The sequence below is a fragment of the Mesoplodon mirus genome (assembly GCF_964341445.2).
Source record: "Mesoplodon mirus genome assembly, chromosome: 20".
Classification (NCBI taxonomy): domain Eukaryota; kingdom Metazoa; phylum Chordata; class Mammalia; order Artiodactyla; family Ziphiidae; genus Mesoplodon; species Mesoplodon mirus.
The window spans coordinates 34,777,694-34,799,974 of NC_138996.1; the positions used below are offsets into that span (position 1 = coordinate 34,777,694).

Consider the following 22,281-nt stretch of genomic DNA (forward strand, 5'->3'; position numbering starts at 1 on the left):
AGGTCCAATTTATGTTTTTATGAATTGTGCCTTTAGTGCCCTACCTAAAAATATCTTTGCCTGACCTTTCAGAAAGATTTCTTGCTATGTTTTCTTCTAGACATTTTATAATTTTAGGTCAGTGGTTCTCAGCTGGGAACGGTTCTGCTCTCCAGGGGAGATTTGGGGACATCTGAAGACAGTCTGGACTGTCGCAACTGGGTGAGGTGTGCTAATGGCATCTAGTAGATAGAGGCCAGCGATGGTGCTAAACATACTATGATGCCCAGGACAGCCCCTGCAGCACAGAATTATCTGGTCCAAAAATGCCGATAGTGCTGAGGTTGAGAAACCCTAAGTTAGGTTTCTGGTCTATTTGAGTTAATTTTTGCGTATGGTGTGAGGTAGGGATCCATGTGCATTTTCTTTTTGTGCGTGAGGTAAGGACGTAAGTGTGATAAGGATGTGAGTGTGCTTCTTTGTTTTGTTTTTTCTTTGTTTTATCCTGCTGCATTGAATTGACTTGGCCCCTTGGTTGAAATCAACTTGACCATAAGTATGAGGATTTATACCTAGAGTCTCTATTCTCTTCCCTTGATCTGTAGTCTACCTTTATGCTAATAAGTTTTGAAATCAGGTAGTATAAATCCCCCAACTTTATTCTTTTTCTAAAGAAATTACTTTTTTCTACTAGGGGTTCTTTGCACTTTCATATACATTTTAGCATCAGCTTTTCAAAGTCTATAAAAAAATCTACCTGATATTTTGATGATTACATTGAATTTGTAGATCAATTTGAGGAAAAAAGCCATCTTATCGATATTGAGTCTTCTAATCCATAAACTTGGTATATTTCTCCATTTATTTAGAACTTTAATTTCTCTCAGAAATGTTTCATTAAGTATGCAGATCTTATACTTCTTTTGTTAAATGTATTCCTATTTAGTTTACTTTTACATGATATTGTGACTGGAATTGTATTCTTAATTCTATTTTTGAATTGTTTATTGATAGTATATAGAAATACAATTCAGTTAGCTTTGTATATAGATTTTGTATTCTGTAATCTTGCTAAACATGCTTAATCTACTTTTTTCTTTAATTCCTTATAATTTTCTACATATAGTATCATGTGATCTGAGAATAGTTTTACTTCTTCCTTTCCAGTCTGTATGCCCTTAATTCCTTTCCTGGCCTTCTCTCAGTAGAATCTCTGATATAATGTTGAATAGAAGCGGTGAGAGCCACATACCTTTCAAAATTAAAAAAAAAAAGTTCAGAATTCTGAGACACTTTTAGCCCTATGTGTTTTGGGTAAGGGGTTGCAAACCTCTAGTAACTAACTTTTAGGCTTGTTGGCAGGATTAAATGAGGTAATAGAAAATGCTTAAAGCCAGGCACAAATCAGTGTCCTCATAAGAGATTAGCTTTTAGAGAGAATCTCCAGTGGCTCCTGGCAGGCTGGCATCAGGAATCTTAGCTGTGAGGATGCAGGCCTGGGTGGGCACGTGACCTGGGTGGCACTCTGTGGCTGATGTGGCCGTGGGATGGAGTTCTTTGTGGCTTGTCTCCACCGGGAGTCAGCACAGTTTTGTCAGCCGCCTCGGGAACTTTTGGTGCGATGGGAGCTCTGCCATAGTACTGATACCTGAGCCTCAAAGTCGCCAAGCCCAGGAGGCAGTGGGTGTAGTGACACGGGATTTACAAGGCGGGAGAAAGGCCTCCGGCCTGCTGAGCTGCACTGAGGCTCAACATTGTTGAGGCAGGAGTATTACGAGGGGACTTGGGGTATACGTTCTATTAACACCAAGAGAAAACCCTTCATTATTTCCACGTGCATCGTTACTGCCCTTTTAGGGCGGTTATCCTAGAAGTTGATGCCTTGTATTTGCTGAGGGACTTGACATTTATTTGAGGTAGAAACAGCAGCTGAGATGAGTGACAGATAAACAACACAGAGGGAACAGTATCATGAGGGCGTCTAACTGGCACCTTCAGCCTTGCTGGGATTTAGCATCTCTCTCCTACACAAGGTGACCAGCCAGCGTGTGTACGATTTGGCCAAATGCCCGTTTCCTGCAGGGGATGGCGAGCATCCTGGAGGCCTGCAGAGGCCCTGGTCTCTTGTGGGTGAGGCTCTCCTCACCAGAAACCAAGCTTGCAGAAGCGGGGCTACTTTGATGGCACTAATTATCACTAATTGCGGCTCCTCACACCTGTCCTCATTATTTTGAGAAGAATCTCGGGTACATAAGGTGAGAACGGACCAACATCCTTCAAACCTAGTAGATGATATGTTAATAAAGAAACGTAGAAACTCAGGGGGCTCTTTGTTCTCGGTAATAAAACAATGTAATTTCCATCCTTTATTTAACAGTATGGCTCTTCAGTGACAAAGGTTCTGGGACCTCTCAGTTATGATCATCACTAGGACACACAGACTGGCTTTAATAGAAAAGGCCCAACAGGGCGGGCCAGTGCTTCTCTGAGCTACACACTCAGGCATCAGAAAGCCACACGAAGGAGCTTTCTTCACGTGAAAACCACAACACACACAGGCGGCAAACGTGACGGTATAGAAAGGAATCCTTCCTGCGTCCACCCCTCCCCTCACTTGAGCGTCCGAGGACGACGGGGCGGGCTGTTAGCAGCAGCCATGGGTTGAGCGGTGTCTCCTTCACGGCAGCAGCGGGCGGTTCTCTGAGGCAAAGACCTTGTGCTGAGTGATTGAGTCTAGAGGAAGAGAAGCAGGTTAGCACTGACAATGGCCGGCACATGGTAAGACGACAACCTCATCACAGATACACAAATCATATTTTAAATCGTCAGTGGTCCTGGGCAGCATGGTCCATATGTCCACAGGTCCATATGGCACATGTGGCTATTTAAAATGAAGTAAAATAACATAAATGGTTCAGTTCCTCAGTCACACCAGCCACATCTCAAATGCTCAGTCGTCACGTATCCTATTAGATGTGGCACACACAGGGCATGCCCTTGATGGCAGAACGTTCTAGTAGACAGGAAAGTCTGCCAGTCCACGATGTGGGAGATCCAAATTCTAATCTTTGGTACAAGGCAGAGTATAAATAACCCTATTATTTTATGAAAATCCCATGAAGTGCCCTGGCCCAGGATAAGCCACAGGTGCAGGGGAAGAGGCCAACACAGCTGTGCCTGCAGCCGGCTCCAAGCAGGCCCTTTACTCTTCATGCTGGACGGTTGACTGCTTCCGACCCTTCTTCTGCTGTTAGAATGAGACAGATGTGCAATGGATCGTCAGTGCTGACTGACTGACAATTAAAGTTAACTTATTGATTACTGTTATTATCCAGAGGGTGAACAATTACTGTATATTTGAAGGACCTTAAGAAGTCAGGGTGATGAGCAATAGGACATGGAAAGCTGTGATGGTTGTGAGATACAAAGCAGAAAAAATGGGTTTCTTTTATGAATAAAAGAAAAAAAATAGCTTATCTTAGTTATAGCTCAAGCCAGTGCCCCAGAATTTAATCACAGCCCTCCCACTACAAATGCACTTCCACACAGGTGGTCTGACCTGGTAGCTGAATCTCAGAGGATCAGTAATGTTTGTTATATATATTATATACATTATATAATTATAATTAATAATACATACAATAGAACCTTAACAGTTATTATTGATACCCAGCATACCGCTTAACTCTCTCTACAACACTGAAGTATTATTATGATTTACATTTTAATGTTAGTCCTTTATTCATGATTTGTGTTGCATACATTTTCTGTTTGTTGCTTGCCTTTCGACTTTTCTTACGCAAACGTTTATTTATATATTCAAATTACATCAATCTTTTATTGCATTTGGATTTTGAATCACAGGTAGAAAGCCTTCCCTATACCTGGTTATAAAATAATTCAGCCATATTTTCTTCCAGGTTTTAAAAAACCTGTTGATTCAATTTTTACATTTAGATTTCTGACAGGATGTCATTTTTGAAAGCCAGAGAAGACTGTCAAAAGGATGATGCACTTTCTTAATTAATCTAAAAATCCAGTATAATCCCCCAATTCCAAATGTTTGTTAAAAAAAAAACTTGACATGCTTATTCTGAAGTTTATATGGGGGGAAAATGCACGGGAAGACAACTTTGAAAAAGAAGAATGAGAGAGAATTTGACATACTAGATAGTGAAACATACTATAAAATTACGGTAGTAAAACAGGTAATTAGCACAGAATAGATAAATAGATCCATGGAAGAGAACAAACTCCAGAAACCCACCCGTGCATGTGTGGGAGTTTAAGAGCTGATTCAAGGGGGCATTAAAAATCAGTGGAGAGGGCTTCCCTGGTGTTGCAGTGGTTGGGAGTCCGCCTGCTGATGCAGGGGACACGGGTTCGTGCCCCGGTCCGGGAGGATCCCACGTGCTGCGGAGCGGCTGGGTCCGTGAGCCATGGCCGCTGAGCCTGCGCGTCCGGAGCCTGTGCTCCGCAACAGGAGAGGCCACAGCAGTGAGAGGCCCCCGTACCAAAAAATAAATAAATAAAATAAAATAAAATAAAATAAAATCCATAGAAAACACCATAAACAAACATAAGAGACAGAGAGGATCTTACATTTATCACAAAAGGTTACAGTCCATACTATACAAATATGCTGTAAAACAATGTGGAATAGAGAAACAGCCCAATGTAAAAAACAGGCAAGAGAGAAGAATTGGCCGTTCATGACCTATGAATTCCCCCTCTAGGTACCCATGCTCATGAGTAACTGAGTAATTACGGCATATACATTAAGTAATGAGATCACCAAATATTGAAAATATGGGTAAAGTCTGGTACTGGGGAGGGTCTGGGGAACGGGAATATCCAGGTAGTTAGTAAGACTGTAAGCTGGTACAGCTGTGTGGATCAAAGTTTAAGGTACACACACCCTAGGGCTCAGTAATTCCTCTTCTATGAATCTATTTCACAGAAATACTCCTGCCTGGGACTGAGCCACACTAATTATAGCTCAAGACAGTCTCTTAAAATTGAATTCAAATCATTCCAATTAGAACACACACACACACACACACACACACACACAATTTACAGAAGCAGTGGAAATAACCCCAAATGTCTAATTGTAAGGAGTGTGTAAATTAATCACAGCACCTCCAATGGTTAAAAAGAGTGAGGTTACTGTCTGTGTTAAAACGGAATGATCTTCTAGACAGAGAGATGGGATAAAAACTCAAGAACGAGATGTGATCCTCCTTTTATAGAAAACAAACCCTCAATGCATATGTTTATATACATTTATTTCTGTGTAAATACGTGTTAAATCTGAAACACACAGTTCAATCTTTAGTGTCGTTACTTTAGGGAAGGGTAGTAAGATTTGGGGTCTTTATGTATTTCTCTATTGTTTGAATTCTTTGACCATGAAATCAGGCTTCACTGTACATATCCACCCATCCATCCATCCATCCTGGTGGGGAAAAAAGACTGGCTGGAGAAGGGTCCAGTTTTAAATTCAGATAAAACAGAAGCCACAACAAAGTCTGTGGCTGGCTCCTCCCACCTCTTCGATGGTGCTGCCTGAGCAATTAACCCCTTGCACGTGGTGCTGTGCAGAGTGGGACCAGAACACTTGAAAACTGAGTAATAGCTGAGAGCCAGGACAGCTGTGTCCAGGGAGCCCCTCTCGGCTCCAAGTTCCCAGCTGTAAACACACGCACGGAGAGTGATTTCTATCCAAGTTCATTGGCATCTGAAGACAGCCACGTCCCCAAATTCCAGTGTCACGTCAGGTGCACGACCCTCAAACACCCCATAAAACATGACCAGGAGACAGATGTTAGAGCAATGCCCGACCCAGCCAGCAGAAAGGGAGACAAACAGTACACAAGCAGCCCCCATGAAATTTAAATTGGAAAGAAAAAACCCCAGGTTTTGTTTGTTTGTTTTTCTAACAGAGTTATTCAGCGGGTCTTGGCACACGTATCTGCACACGTTAAAGTTCACTGGCCATGCTTCTGTGTGCTTGGGATGTGGAATCAACATGCCACCAAAGCTTTTTTTTTTTTTTTTTAATAGTGGGACAGGCAAGTGGCTTTATTGAACTAAGACTCCAACTGCCAACAGCCAGATGTGGCTAATGGTCCTGTGTGCAGAGTTTGGGGACCCTCAGGGCCCTGCTGGGAGCTTTATCTTGACTTACCAAAATGAGCTATAAATTTTAGGGCTGGGAAACCTCAGTATCTGTGTAGCCAGATATCCATGCATAAGGGGTCACCTCTACTACTCTGCAGAGCGAGGGTCCCCCCTGAAGTCCTTTCTGATGCTGAGCCCGGCCCGTCCTTCTCTCTGGACCCACACCGAGCAAGTCGGTCTCCATCTGCACGTTGATTCCTCTTAATAAACCAGTCCCTTCTCTGCTGCTTTCACGGATCCTCACCGTTCTCCCGGGGGCTCGGAACCCAAGTCTAGGACTCATCTTCTATTCTCTTTTCTAACACAGCACAGTGTCCAATCTGCCAGCAAGTGCAATGGGCTCCAGAGTTTTTATTTAACATATTAAACAGCTTCACACCATCTCCATCAATAGTACCCTGGTCCTAACCACCATCGTTTATCACCTGAGTCACTGCAAGAGCCTAAGATCACTCTCTCTGCTTCTATTTAAAAATATGTCGTAGAGCCCATTTCCCCTTCTTAAAATCCTTTGACTTCTATTTATTCTTAGAACAAACACCACACCTCTGACTACTGTCCCCCAGGCCTTGCGTGGTCCAGGCTCTGCTGCTTTCCCCCCCCCCCCATCGCTCTGTGCTCTAGACCCACTGCCTCTGCCCACCTCTCATCCTTGACCCTAACTGTTCCCTTAGCTCCACACGAGCTCATCCCTCTGGACCACATTCAGAGCTCAGCTCAAACACAGCTCCTCGGTAAGGAGCCCACCTCAGTGTCTCTCTCCATACTCATACCCTGTTTGCTTCATAGCATTTATCACCATCAGGATTAAAAAGAAATGTCCATCTTTAGAATGTAAGTCCCACGGGAAAAGGGCTGTACCCCTTTGAGAGATGCTCAATAAATACTGCGTAGATGAATGAATGACCTGATGCCATGCAGAATATCTGAAGGAAATAGCAGTTCTCAGCATTTTTTTCCTGCTCTGATATTGGGCTGGAGACTTTCACATATCTGATACTTTTCCAAGGGTATAGCATGAATTTGCACTGTGTCTTAGACAAGACAGTCTAGTTTATTCCTAGCATGCCAACTTTTCCTTTCTACCCAAGAAACATGACTGAAATGATATTACAGGGCTAGCTTTGAGTTCACTATATTTCTGTTACATTTTATATTTACTACTGGGCATCGGAATACTAATGATTTTAGTAAGTGGATCATAAATAAAGACCAATCTTGCTGAATTGGTTACAACGATTCTCTTAGATTTTTCTAGATACACAACCATATCGTAGGCAAATGAAATGATTTGTCCCTTCCTTTCTAATTCTGATCCTTCGTTTGTGTTTCTTATTTTATCCCCTTGACTAGGAACTCTAGAACACTGCTGAGACACAAGGGTAATAACCATATGTATTTTGTACCTGACTTAAACCTTAAACTAAGATTTTCACTGTTAAATATATGTTGTAGGTTTTTTATAGATACCCTTCATCATGTGAAGAAAGTGCTCTTATTCCTAGCTGATGAAGTGTTTTTTGTTTTTATCATGAGTGGGTATTGGATTTTCTCTAATGCTTTTTAACATCTACTGAGAAAAATCAATGGATTAGGAAAAAAGATTGAATGGTATTTATTTCTACATTCTTTGGTTAAACCCTACCTGACTATATGTTTCTTAACACACTGCTAAATTAATTTGCAAATATTTTATTTGGGATTTTTTTTTTTTTTTTTTTTTTTTTTTTGTGGTATGTGGGCCTCTCACTGTTGTGGCCTCTCCCGTCACCGAGCACAGGCTCCGGACGCGCAGGCTCAGTGGCCATGGCTCACGGGCTCAGCTGCTCCGCGGCATGTGGGATCTTACCAGACCGGGGTACGAGCCTGTGTCCCCTGCATCGGCAGGCAGACTCTCAACCACTGCGCCACCAGGGAAGCCCATTAGGGATTTTTATATCCATATTCACAAACGAGTTTGGGCTAGCCTCGTAAAATGAGATGAATAGCTTTTCTATGCAGTAATGTGTAATGTTTGGTAAAATTTATTGTTAAAACTATCTAGGGGGAGGTGTCTTAAAAACGATTTTCTTGTGGTAAAACAGTCATAACCTAAAATTTACCACTTAAGCCATTTTTAGTGTACAATTCAGTGGCATCAAGTACATTCACAATGCTGTGCAACCATGACCGCTCCTCATTTCCAGAACTTTCTCATAATCCCAAACACGATCTCTGTACCCATTAAACAATAACTCCCCATTCCCATCCCCCCACCTTAGCGATTAACCTCTATTATAATTTCTCTATGAATCTGCCTATTCTAGGTAACTCATAAAAGTGGAATCATACAGTACCTGTCCTTTTGTGACTGGCTTATTTCACTTTAACATAATGTTTTCAAGGTTCATGAATGCTGCAGGTTTAAGAACAGCTTTCCTTTTTAGGGCTGGATAGTATTCTACTGTACCTATGGATCCCATTTTGTTATCCATTCATCTGTTAATGGACACTTGGTTGCTTCTACCTCTTAGCTGTTGTGAACAATACTGCTGTAAACACGGGTGTGTAAATATTTGAGTCCCTGCTTTCAAATCTTTTGGATATGTATCTGGAATTGGAATTACTAGGTCATATGGTAGGTTTTTTTTTTTTTAATTTTTTGAGGAACTGCCATTTTACATTCCTGCCAGAGGTTCCACACTCGCCACGGTTTGTTTTGATAATAGCTGTGGCTTTGATATGCATGTCTCTAATGATTAGTGATGCTGAATATCTTTTCATGTGCTAATGTCGTCACTGGAGAAAGGTCTAATCAACTCCTTTGCCCATTTTTTTACTCAGGTTTTTTTGTTGTTGAGTTGTAAGAGTTCTTTATAGTTTTCGAATATTAACCACTATTATTTCCAAGTAGCTTTTAAGAGCGGTGGTCACCTTTTTTCTTGCATGTGTCCAAGTCACTCGAGACAGAGACGGGCGAGTCAGTCCTTCAGGTCTCCCAGGCAGATGAGAGCAAATAAGGTCTCTGTTCAGGGAGGGGAACTGGGAAACCAAGACTGTCAGGGGTGAGTAGATGGCACAGGACTTTCCTACTGTTGTAAACATGGCTTTACTTGGTTGGGCGTTTGCCTGGTGGCCGTAAACCTTTGATTTTTTCCCAGAGCTCCTGAAAAGTTGGTTCAGATGGCTTCTGCTTGTTTTCTCCGTGTTTCTGTGGGGAGACAAGGGCTTGGAGCTTTCCAGTCTGCCATCCTGCTGACATCACTCTGCAGGCGACTTTCATGACGGGTGGTGAGAGGCATACTTCAGATTACAATTCATTTTTTTTTTAACGGTTGAAACTGTTTAGATTTTCTATTTCTTGAATCGATTTTGGTAACATTTTTCTAGAAATTATCCATCTTGCCTATTTTTAAATTTACTGGCATAAAGTTATTCATCATGAGCTCACGATTTTTAGATATCCTTACTGTATCTGTAGTTGTAGCCCCAATTTCATTCTCAGTTTTGTTCATTGGACTCTTTTCTTTTTCACTATTTCTAGAATTTTGACATGAAGTTTTCCTCTCCCCCCCCACCCAAAGAACTTTTTCTCCAATTTTTTTCTTTGCTTCAATTTTGTTAATGTTTGAGATTATCTTTTTTTTTTTTTTTTTTTTTTTTTTTCTTTTTGCGGTATGCGGGCCTCTCACTGCTGTGGCCTCTCCCGTTGCGGAGCACAGGCTCCGGATGCGCAGGCCCAGCGGCCATGGCTCACGGGCCCAGCCGCTCCGCGGCACATGGGATCCTCCCAGACCGGGGCACGAACCCGCATCCCCTGCATCGGCAGGCGGACTCTCAACCACTGCGCCACCAGGGAGGCCCTGAGATTATCTTTATTCTTTCTTTCTCCTACATTCCTCTGTATTGATTTCTTGCTACATATTCATCTTCAAGCACCACAGTTTAAGAAAAATTGATTCAAAAAGTAAAATGAGATAATTTAATCCAATGACTTTTCCTTCTTCCTGCAAATTGGGGAAAGCTTCTTGTGCCTGTGCTTTGACGTGGACATGCTGACCTCAGCCCAGCTTGTGGGCTGTCGGGGTCCGTCACACACAGTTTGAGAACCACGGTGGTGGTGGGTGCACGAGTGAAGAGAAGGTGCGGTGACTGAGCAGCACGAGATCTGACTCTTTACAAACGCAGACTCTTGGCTGGGAGGGGGGCGACCAGGCACTCTGGGTCTGCAATTCACCACGTGGCTCTGGCCCAGGAATTCAGATCCCTCACTTTCCTCTTTCCTCATCTCCAACAAAAGGAAGAGTTTTCTGTCGACCATCTCAGAATTCATTTCGAGCAGCTTTAGTCTGATAGGGCTGCCATCCCCAAACGCTGCCCATCGTGTGGCTTGAACAACAGACATTATTTTCTCACGGTCGTCAGCCAGGTGGGTTTCTCCCGAGGCCTTGCTCCTTCTCTGTCCTCACGAGGTCCTTCCTGTGTGCGCACATCCGTGGTGTCTCTTCCCCTTATAAGGTCATCGGTCCACATAGATCAGGGCCACACTTATGACCTCATTCCACTTTAGTCACCTCTTTAAAGGCCTTGTCTCCACGTGCAGTCGCAGCCTAAGGTGTGGGGACTAGGACTTCAGCACAGGACTCTGTGGGGACCAACTCAGCGCACAGCACGAGCTCCAGCACTTAGGCAGTTACTGACGAACACCGTAAACCTAACATGCGACAACAACGCAAACCTGGAACACAGATGAGACGCTCCTGGGATCCCTGACGGTGCCTCCGTGATCAGGAAACCCTAGGGCCTGGGGCTGTAACGAGCGCCCGTTCAGAGCGCGTGGGTCTGAGCCAGTCTCGTGTCAGCCCTCCGTGGAGACGGCCATCCTGCCAGTGTGCACGAGGCCCACGCGCTATCAGCGATTTTTCCCTGAGAACGCTGACATGGGGAGACATTCAAATCAAATGCTTTTTTATAAGTTATAAGGAAGTCATGCCGAGGCAAGACTTCTTTTTCTTTTTGGCAAGGCTGTTGAGACTATTACATTATGTTCCCACAATAGTAAAAATGTATGTTTTATCACTTGAATGTAGCCCAGACAATAAAAGGGCGCCCGAGACTGGAAACGTGCCTATGAGAAAGGCCAAACCAACCTGCAGTGATAAGACCAGCGGGGATAAAAAGAGTGAAAAATGGTTACAGCTCAGGCCGCTGACCTGCGATGGATGCCCATGGGCCCCTCCATGCCAGCGGGTACCTCAGACCCCAGGGTCTTCGTCTCTTAATGTGTAAGATGGGAACTATACTCTGTGGGCGTGCGGGGGAAACCAAGATACTGGAAAGTGCTTCAAAATACCACACATCTTACCAACATCACGGAAAGGTGACATTTTGCTTCCTGGTGCCGGAAATTTGACTTTTGTTTTCCCGTTTCTTTTCATACATATTCAAGCGCCGCAAGTGTGGTCTTTCTCAAAAATCCCCATTCCTCCTCCTGGGTGAATGATTCATCAAGAATCTTGGCCTAAGTATGCTGCTGTTTCAGGGAAAACAGACTCCGGGGAATGACTTGGGAACACAATCGGGACTGGTCCAGTGGCTTCATTAGAAGGCAGCTCGGTGTGTGTGAGCTTCTGCTCGGAGCCAGTGAGTAAGACGTGGCTTAAGTTTCTCGTGTGGAGCCCTAGGGGGAGACTTCTTAAGTTCACACCGTTCTAGGCCAGCAACACCAGGCGGTAGAATGATCATTTAACAGTTTTTAAAAAAATATTCAAAAACACTGGGTCATTGTTTTTAAGATACAGTGAAGGGATAAAAGTTTTATCGGACAGATTACAGTGCTAGATGTCAGAGGTCCCAGGGAAAGTGTCCACATCTCCCCCCGCCAAGGGGGAGTTTCTAATGGCCAAAAAAGTCTCCTCCTTGTCCATCCCCTATGACTCTATTAGGTCTGCAAAAACAAAGACCCCCTAAAATATAGGAATAAGTGTAAAGGTACTAAAAAATCCTAGAACCTTTATTTTGGAAGGTAAATTACAAATCTGAAAGTGGGCACACCAAGCTACGTTCAAGGTTTTAAAAACAGTTCGAATAAAATAATGAGCTCTCAGGGATTCGACGGCACCTGATATTCTAGTTGGAACACCTCTGGTTGATAAATTCTGAGTACTGCTTTTCTTAAGTTATCACAAAATGACTTTTAAACTGGTGCTTTAACATGTTTTAATTTTAATTTAAAAGTGGTTTTACTGTTAATTTTAATTTCACATTCTGACAATAAAATATTCTCTGGGAGTGTCTGTACTGAAAGCTAGTGGGAAGAATAAAAGTCTCCAAGAGAGACAATACTGCTTTGGCAAAAGGTCAGGAATGATTTTTTACGTGTCAGTGGGTCCCGCTGCCCAGCGGTCCTGGACACTGCCCCCTGCAGCTGGGAGAGGTTTTGCACCCCCGTGTTGTCTCCTCGGATCATTGGGTTTACTACTCTGTCTCGTGCACGAGGTAAGGAAAAGTAGGTCCAGAGAGACCCAGGTGACTTGTGTCTGGTCAGAGAATAAGCTAGTGGCAGAAAAGGTGATACCCTAGATTGTGTGTTTTGTAGGTCTGTGCATATGTGTAGAGACAGAAAAATGCAATCTCCTTCATCTGCACAAAGCTGGAGCTATTGTGTCGTAACTCCCTTCAGAAAGAGATGCATATAGACTAACAGAACATGTATTTTTCAGGTAGTTAACACTCACACGACAAGGCTGGGGAGGACCCAGTGCAGACGGGCCCGCAGGACTGATGTTACAGGTGAGGACTTCACCATGCCGAGAGCCAAGGATTCCAGGACACACAGTACCTGGGAGTTGCCAAGGGCACACGTGCATGGTGTGATCAATGACAAATCAGAAACAGGACATGAATTATGGGAGAGGAAAGAAACAAAAACCTAGGCCTGCAGTTCCAGCTCTGAGACTCAAAGAACTCCAAAGGGCCCTGTGGAACTTACACCCTGGGCTTCAAGCAGGTAGACATTCGCCTCCTGAAAACCCACCATCAGGGGGGTCAAGTGGCCAAACCCCAGGAGGAACCAGGCAGACAGCTGACTTGTGCACAATCCGTGCACAGAAATGCACCAGGGCCAGGAAGGGGCCGGCTGAGTTCCCCAACCTGGAAATAGTAAGAGTGCAGACCTAGGCTTCGGCCTTCTGCACGGTGCATGACTGCAGACTTTGGAAAGACTAGTTGTTGATGTGGGCTGCTGATCTCAATCATGTGCACAGTTCTGTTAGCTGAATGAGGCTCCTTTTTTAAAGCACGATTCTGGTCTCTAGTCGGTGTCATTTTAATACATGCACTTTTCTAAAAACCAAAACCAGAACTTCTGTTTCAGAACATTGGGTGTTTTGAAGGCTATATTCTTGGCATTTAGAAAAGAGTAAACAGTCTCTCTTGGCTTCTGGACTGTAGCTAAAACCATAGGTATTTTGAAATTAGTTTCCAGGCAAAATATAAATTACTCTGCACCAGAAAGTAAAAAATGACTTTTGATTGTCATACTTTAAAAATGTATCAAAGGATGACCATCAGTCACTTAAAAGATATTCATAAAATGTGGTTATTATAAACGAATGCAACCTGGACAAACATGGTCCCTGCTAATGTGTCAAAGGATAATGTCTAGGAAGGGTCTCAGAAAAGCCAGAAGTTTGGGATTTAGAGACAAGGAAAGCAAATAGGAAGATTGAAAAAGAAACCTAGGCAGAGAGGGAGAGTGAGTGAGCACACGTAAGAAGTAAGGGTCTTGGCCCAAAGTGCTGAAACAGGGCTCATTCAATGTCATGGGTTGAACTGTGTCCCCCAAAGCCCGCAGGTTGAAGCCCGAACCCCCAGGACCTCAGAATGGGACTGTGTTTGGAAAAGGGCCTTTAAAGAGCTAATTAAATTGAGGTCATGAGGGTGGGCCCTAATCCAGTGACTGGTGTCCTTGTAAGAGGAGATGGGGACGCGGAGGGAAGGCCACGTGAAGACACAGGGAGAGGCGGCCCCCTGTAAGCAGGAGCGAAGCCTCGGAGAAAGCAGCCCTGAGGACACTTTGGTCTCAGACGTCTGGTCCCCAGGGCTGAGGATCCCTCCCTGCTATCTCAGCCCTGTGGTCTGTGGTACTGTACCGCAGCCAGGCCAACCAGTACATTCATCCAAACCCAGTGGAGCCCCACGTTCACCCCACCACGCTCGACTACATCACATACGCTGCCTGAGCCTGCCTCCCCTGCGCCCCTGCAGCCCCCAGAGCTGGGGTAACAGGCGAAGCCCCTTGTTGCTAGTGTCAGCCTCCAGCCTCCCAGGAATCGGGGCTCATCTGGTACCACCTCCTCCACTGCAGGCTCGAGGTGGGTGTTTTGCCCAACGTAGCGGCATCGACGCCAGACACACACGTCACATTCACACAACACTTGCTTTTAGAAATAAAAGCCCCAGTCCTTTTGCGCTAAAACGTACCACTTTGAGCACGCAAACGAGTATCAGGACAAGTGCCTAAAAGGGAGGGACAGTGGCGGGTCCTGGCAGCCGGCGCTGGCCGAGACCCTGGACGCAGAGCGAGGCAGGCACGCAGGGGGAGGACCCAGGAGCTGGGGGTGGCCAGGCCGGTGCTGTGGCCTCACGGCTGGGGCAGCTCGGGGTCAACTGGGTCTTTCACACGAGCCGGGAGGTCAAGGGGCACAAGTCTAATAGGATTTCCTTTGTCCCCGCGAACTGCACCTGGGCTGACAGTAAAAAGCAGGAACGTCTAGGTGGGCTCGTGACAGACGAAAGTCACAGGAGTGGTTTTTTCTTTTTACAGGACTCTGTTAAGGCAGATACGTGGACACTGAGATATCCGGCAGAGGTCCCCAGGCTGCGTGCAAGGGGGCATGGGCCTGATGCTCCCCTCTGACACCTGTTCCAGTGGACAGGAACACACAACAGAGGCTCTGAAGGGGACCCCCAATGGCTACTGCAATCACAAGGCACCTCGCTGTCATCCCCGAGCCGCCCCAGGACACAGGGTCGTCCGGCGCGTGGGTTCCCACCTAAGATCCACCTTTCCGACAGGTATGTGACTGTCGCCTTCTTCTTTCCTGGGACGGGTCTGACGAAGATGCTGGCCTGGCGAGGGATGTGTGTGACCCGAACCCCATACAGCACGACCAGCTCCCCCAGCTTGGCTCTGGGCGGGCCGCTGGCTGGGGTGACGGACGTGGTCGGCTGACCGGCAAACAGGGCTCCCCGGTACCGCCCGGCGGACGAGCTGTGGGCAAAGGCGGGGGGGGGGTCACTCCAAACCAATTCGTTGCTCACAACAGGCCGACTGCGAGGCTCACGTCCTTCCTCAGAAAAAGAACAAACCGAAGGTGAGGCTGTGCGCACACAGTGAATTCTGAGGATCCAGGGGAGTCGATGCCGTTTAGTGAGAACGGCGGGTAATGAGCAGTGACAGCTTCTGAGGCGGCCGACAGTACAGGCAAGACTCCAAGCAAACACATTTATAGGCCAAAAAAAAAAAAAAAAGTTTAGGCCTTTGAATTACTACAAAGTCTAAACCAAATTATTGAAAAGTAATCAACTGTTCAACTGAGGGAGGAGAACGGCCTCTGCATCCCGGGTAACCCAGAGGAATGTGGAGGCAGGAGCCTCGCCGGACACAGGTGCCCTCGGCACCGGGACAGCATCCTTCGTCCCGGGCTCAGGGCTCCCGGAGCAAGTGACGCCATGGCCCCAAAAGGCTGTAAATCCAGCCTCGTGGGGTCAAGGGTGTCAATGGCAAAGCACAAAGCAGAAGTCCTAGCTGTGCCCTGATAGGCCAGGGGGAGGGATGCGTCCTGATGGAGGGGGAGATGATGGGACGGGGTTCCGAGACAGGGGCCTTGAACTGCCTGCCCTCCTGTGCTGATAAAGTCACGTTGGCCGGATGGCCAGAGGCACTGTGGGGAGGCCCCACTGCGCTAAGCGCTCACGTCACTAACTCCGGGTTCGGGTTCGTAAAGACTTCTCTATGTGCAAGTGCCCTCTGGGACATGTTGACGGTTATCTGCCGTCCACATCTGAGTGCTTTAACCCGCGTGTTTCCCTGAGGACAGAACTGAACATCTGAGACCAGCGGCTCAGAGAAGTTAAGGATTTTGACGGGAGGTCTGGGAAAAGAGATGAAGGCGTGCCTCTCCGAGGAGGGGCCCGGGTGGGCGGGTGAGGGAACGCCCGTTACCCAGAGGACAGTGGGCGGCTAGTATGGGAGAAGGACTGACCCCGGGGTGGGCAGGCAGCGCAGAAGGTGTTCCTCAGTCCTCCACGCCGACAAAGTCCGAGAAAGAAGAAATTGTCCCCCTACTAGGTTTTCATGCTCCTTTCCTTTTGAAGAAGACAATCCTACTGTAACAGCGACATCAGCAACAACAAAAAAACCCCCAAGACCCCACTGCAACGTCAGTGGAACTGATTTGATAAACAAGGCCGTGGATTCATTCTCTTTTCTCACCCCAGCCTTGAACTTTGCCATAAACTTTGATACATTTCACAGCTTCCCTTCGACTTGGGCACCTAACAGGACAAATGACCATTCTCCCCGTGGGGTACCTTTGTTCACGCTGTCAGTTACTCCCAACATCCCTGAGACGCAGGGAGTGGAAAGGCTTATTCCTTCAATTTTTGCAGATGAAGACACTGAGACAGAAGAGATTTGCTTTGGTTCAACGTGACTCGAGCTGCAAGGAAAAACCCACCATCTGTAAACTCAGTGAATCACTGGGCCACCCTGCCCTGAAGCTGGGGATCAAGAATCTTACTAAAGTTGGATGTAGTCACACGTCCTAAAAACTAGTTGCAGATGTTGGTAACTGAAACAATACAGAAAAGAATACAGGTAAGCTGAGTGTTCCTCGGCTTTCTGTTACTCAAATCCACGCCTGTCTTTTCCTCCTTAACGGCAAGGCATGGTGGTTTTTTGGGTGCTGACGTCTGCAGGGCCATGTGTTCAAGATAGGGGTCCCTTCCCAGCCCAAGGGGAAGACTCAGGCTGGGTCCGAGCCAACCACAGGGATCCCCTTTCCCTTCCGAAGGACAGGGTCAAGCGTGGGCTGGACCCGATCCCGGCCAGTGGGACCTGAGGGTGAGCCTGCTGGGGGCAGTTTTTCCTCACCTACTAACATAAGCAACTTTATCCTGTCGACAAAGGACACCCAGAATTCCTGAAGCCACCCGAGGACCCCGGACACCCTGAGAACAACCAAGTGGGAAGAGGGGAAGGCCTGGATCCTAGGTAACAAATGCTTCTAAGTCACTGGCCCGACCAAACCGGGAATTGGCCTCCTATTGTCCTTTTTAAAAAAATCTTGATTTTTAAGCTACTCGTTGTTGAGGTTTTTGTTTGCAGAAGCCCAAGCAACCAAATGCTGCAGTTCTCATGACCCTGCCCCTTACCAGAGGTGAGGGTTTGCTGTATATTTTTCTAAATTCTGTACAACACACACACATACTTGGGATACAGTTTTTCTTAATCAAGGATGTATCTTGGTATACAGAAAAGCAGTAACTCAAACCTGTTTTGAATCCAGCAGAAAGGACGTAAGTGAGCCTTTCTCACGTTTAGAATGTGACTTCGGAAGCTAATTTGATGCTTCCTTCTCCCGCCCACATTTATTGAACACTTACTGTCTACCAGGCACGTGCAAAGTGCCAGGAAGCAAAGCTGATTAAGAAGCAGTCCCTGACCTCAGTTTAAAGCACGTACTGCAAAAGTCAATAAATGAAAATGCTTCCCTTTATTTATTTATTCAGCTTGAAATCAGAGGAAGCAAAGAATTACAAGGATCTGATTCTTCACTCAAAATAATTGAGACTAGGTGCGTGCTGACTTTCCAATCCTAAGTAAAATAATTTCTGGGGAAGTTTAATCAAGATTTAGTTTACTTAAAATTAAATTTGGGAATTTATCCTCCAAATACACTTCCCGATGTCTATAAGGACATGTGTGTGGAGGAGTTCATTGTCATAGAAACAGAGATGATTGGCAGGTTTTTTTATAAATATAATAGGACACCTGATTCTTCTTATTGCTGAGCTTTAGTTAAAACCTTCCGCTTACTGAAATGAGTCTAAGTATGGGATACTCCCCCCAGTACTTGCTTTATTAGCCTCAGTCCCCATGCTTTTGCTTCCTGGGTCCTCGTGATTGATGGGCCTCAGATGTACCAGTGCAGCCTTACCCTGGAGCCCGCGCTCTGCTCTGAAGGCACAGATCATACAATTGCTTTGCTCCTGCCCTTGACGTTGCCTGAAGGGTCCTGACTGAGGCACAGTCAGCTTTCCTGTCTAGCAAAGCATCTTTCTGTCCCCACGGGTACGTTGTGAAAAATGAGGATTGTGAGGCTGCAAGCAGCACAGGTTAACAGAGTGGCCGAGAAAGCTCTACATGCCCTCTGACGTGTGCCTCCATCCAGCTTCCCCCCGACAGGCCTGCTTTCACTGCAAGCCTTTTGGTACAACAATTCATGGCCATTCGCTCTAAATCCTAATTTCATTTCAAACTTTTCGACACACGTACACCCGCTACCAACTGCCAGAAAAAGGAGTCTGGGCGGGGCATGTGGGCATTATTACAGGGTGGTGGATGGTGGTGGTTATTGTTTCCCTCTGAGGTGACCTCAGAGATAACCAGGTTTATCCATGTTGACTTAGAAGGTTCTGGCTAAAAATGATGAAAAGACAATTTTAAAAAGTCATAACTCATATCAGTGTAAAATGAACATTTAAGATGTGTTCATTTTATTTGACTCTGACAGACGCTATACTGGTTCAAAGGAGAAACATATAACACATTTATAGATTAGAAATACTGAAATGAAGTTGCAAATGGACCCAAATATTGGCTTTTCCGTAGGGTAGGGGGATATTCCCTTCACCAGACAGAACTTCACTTCTAGCCCACAGACAAGACTCGTGTGCACCGCCAGTGGGTCTTTACAGCCTAGGGTTGTGAAACAGCTCAAAGGCAATGAAAGCTGGAATCAGATAACCTGGGGATGGTGTGGGGTGCACGGGCTAAGAAGTGTGGTTTTCCAGTGAAGCGCAACTTTCTCCCTACAGAGCCCAGGATGCTTGTTTAACAAAGGAGATCATGGAAGAAAAGAGGATTACGTGGAATTTACTGCCAGCTCTGGACTAAAGGAGCCTCCAAAGTAACAGGACAGGTCCGTAGTCTGGGTGAATTTGGGGTGGAGTTCCCACTTTCCTCTGTGAATGGTTGCATAAGATGATCATTACACAGATATGTGTGTGGATGCATGTGTACATGTATGACAAGGAGGCAGCTGGTAGGAGGCAGAAATCTCTCTCTGTCATGAGATCTTCGTTTGAACCCTTGGTGGTAGACGATCAGTATTACTGAAGGGTCTCAGTTAAGGCCAAAGAGTCACTGGCTCTACTTCATAAAATGTGGCCTTTGCATTTGTGTCTTCATTCAAAAAGCTCTACTGACCTAATAGGTTAGCGCAGAACCTTCCAGCCTATTCACGAAGAAGTCAGTCAAGGGGGGACCACACTGTTTACAGAGCGAAGCTGAGTGGAACCGCCCCCTGCCAACCCTGTGCTTCTAGCTTCAGTGACCCCCGGGTATTCATCCCCGAGCCAGACGTATCCCCACCCTGAACCCCAAACAGGGGAGGGTGTTGACAGTTCATTTACTCCGGACGTGGGTGTTAGAGTTCACTAGCGATTCTGCTTTTCCCTCTGGGTAGAGCGCACCTTGAGTGTTAGTTTCCGCAGGTACTTATGAGCCATATGGGGAAAAGGAGGTACCCATCCTTCACTGTGGAATTCTCATGGCAAACTATTTCCGTGTCTGGGACCCGCAGCTCAGGGAGGTTGGCTTTTTCTGTTTTGCCTGAGATCACACACCACAGAACTGAGGGGTCAGGCCCCAAAGCCCTGGCCCTTCCCAGAACTTCACATGATCTCTGCTCCTTGTGGCAACAGAGGGACAGGAATACCCGTCTGTGAAATGATGCCACACCTCTTCAGAGCTAAGACGCACTCTCCCACATTTTAGCAACCATAACCTAAGGACGGGGCTGACACCGCACCATGGGGTGTGGTTCTGATTGGCCAAATATACCACAGAACTCTCTAATTTGTGCTTTGGTGTTTTTCAATTCCCTATGCTTAGTTAGGGTGGTTATACAAATCTATGTATGTTAAAACTTATCTGTACACCAAAAAGACTCAATTTTTACGGTTAACTAACTTAAAAGACGGAATAACAGTTTAAAAAGTATACTTTCTTAGCATTATGTTTGTCTACATCCCATTTTTCTTTCAAGGACAGTTTAAGTGCTTCGTCTGTGGAGCCTTTTCTGAAGGGCACTGCTCTAAAACCCTATCAAGCGCAGACTGGTCCACTTACTGGAACTCAGCACATACCAGTGGCCATAATTGTAGTGGTGCAGAGAGGCCAGGCTCGCAGAGACGACAGTCGATAGGGCATTTGTAGCTGCTGTGGCTGCAGAGGTTTCAAGGGAGAGAAAACGCGTGACAGATGTGATAGCTAATGTGTCAGCTGGGCGGGGCGGTGGGGGGGGCGGCTCAGGGATGCCCAAACGGCTGGTGAAACATGATTTCTGGGTGTGTATGTGAGGGTGTCTCTGAAACTTCCAAGCCTTTGAGGGTCTAAATAGAACGAAAAGGCAAGGGAAGGGTGAATCTGTTCTCTCTGCTTGAGCTGGGCCATCGGAACTCCTGGCATGGGGCCTTTGGACCTGGGCTGAAGCTTCTTGGTTCTCCGGGCTGCAGACAGCAGGTCCTGCGAGTTCTCAGCCCCCGGAATCGTGCGAGAGCACTCCTGTGCTCCATCTCCTCCTGCGTGTCTCTGTGTGTGTATCTGTCTCGCCGGCTGGTTCTGGTTCTCGAGAACCCTTGTGAACACAGCTGAGTCAAGGAGGAGCGGGGCGAGCCAGGTGGACGCCCCCGGAGGAGACGCGTCACGTGGGAGGGTGAGTCTGTGATCTTTTCCTTTACACTTTTCGATAATAAAAAGGTGACTACGTGGTTAAGATAGCTGAAGATGCCCACCCCAGAAGACGTGGCTCACCCGCTCCCACGGAGCACACGCAGTACCCGGCCCCGTCGCAGGGTCCAGGTAGGAGGCTGAGCCAGTGAAGTGTCCCCTCGGTGTGAGGACAGCTGCACCCGTGTCCCACGTGGCCTTGCACTTTATTGCTGAGCCCAGAGATGCACATGAGAGGGCCCGGGAGGAGAGAGGGGGCAAAGCCAGACCACGAGCCACGGTGGACGCTTTAGCTCAACTGGGTACCTTCCGGCTGGGGGGCTGTCACAGAAGACAGCAGGGACCGCGAGTGCCGGGAAGGATCCTGAGGTGGCCTCAGCCACGGCCCGGCTCGCCTTCACAGACGAGGAACCCGAGGCCCAGGAGACGAAGTTCCTTATCTGACGTCACAGCAGAGCGTGCCTGCGTTGCCTAAGGTACAAAATCCTGGAATCGCCGCCCGCTACCCTACAGTCAGGGCTGGGTCCACGACGTAACCTGTTTATTCGTTTGTCTGAGTGTCAGGCTACGTTACCAGGATACAGCAACGTAAGGACACAGTGTCTGCTTCCCCAGGACTTCCTAGAAATCACAGCGGGACACGTCACCTCATGAGATGGGAAACGAGAGCCGGGCAGGCTTCCCGGAGGCGGCATGTGATTTGGAGACGGGACAGGAGGATGTTTGCTCAGGGAGGGGCGCGTGGGGCAGGGGTGTCTGGGATTGCACACGCTGGCACAAACAGCTCCAGATCACTGGGGGGGTGAAGCGCACGGGACCAAGGGCCTGGCGGGGGGCCACCGTGACAAAAGCTCACTGTTAAAAGCCTGTAAGTCTATACCAAGGTGATGAGGCCGAGTAAGCAGGCACCAGACGGATCGTGATTCTACTGCATGACATCTAGTTCACGGGGAGCCATACGAACCATGGGCAGATCAGGGCACGAAACCCAGATGTTAGGAAGATCACGCTGCAGACGGTACAGAAGGGCTCAGATCAGAGACAGAAGAGGCCAAGGAAAGGACTGCAGTGATTTCAGCAAGAAATGAAGTCGGGCAGGGCATGGGGAGTGGGAAGGGCAT

The 22,281-nt window shown here is 46.7% G+C and overlaps 1 protein-coding gene across 2 annotated transcripts in view; it reads right to left on the bottom strand.

The window, feature by feature from the left end:
- Positions 1 to 2,320: 2,320 nt before the first annotated feature.
- Positions 2,321 to 22,281, bottom strand: part of MCPH1 (microcephalin 1) — a 226,427-nt gene continuing 206,466 nt past the window's right edge. The window contains exon 12 of one of the 2 annotated variants that reach the window (XM_082608550.1): positions 2,321 to 2,712. The gene's annotated coding sequence lies outside the window, so the exon portion shown is untranslated. Of the gene's footprint in view, positions 3,227 to 22,281 lie in introns of both variants that reach the window. The other variant, XM_082608551.1, reaches the window with a different exon arrangement.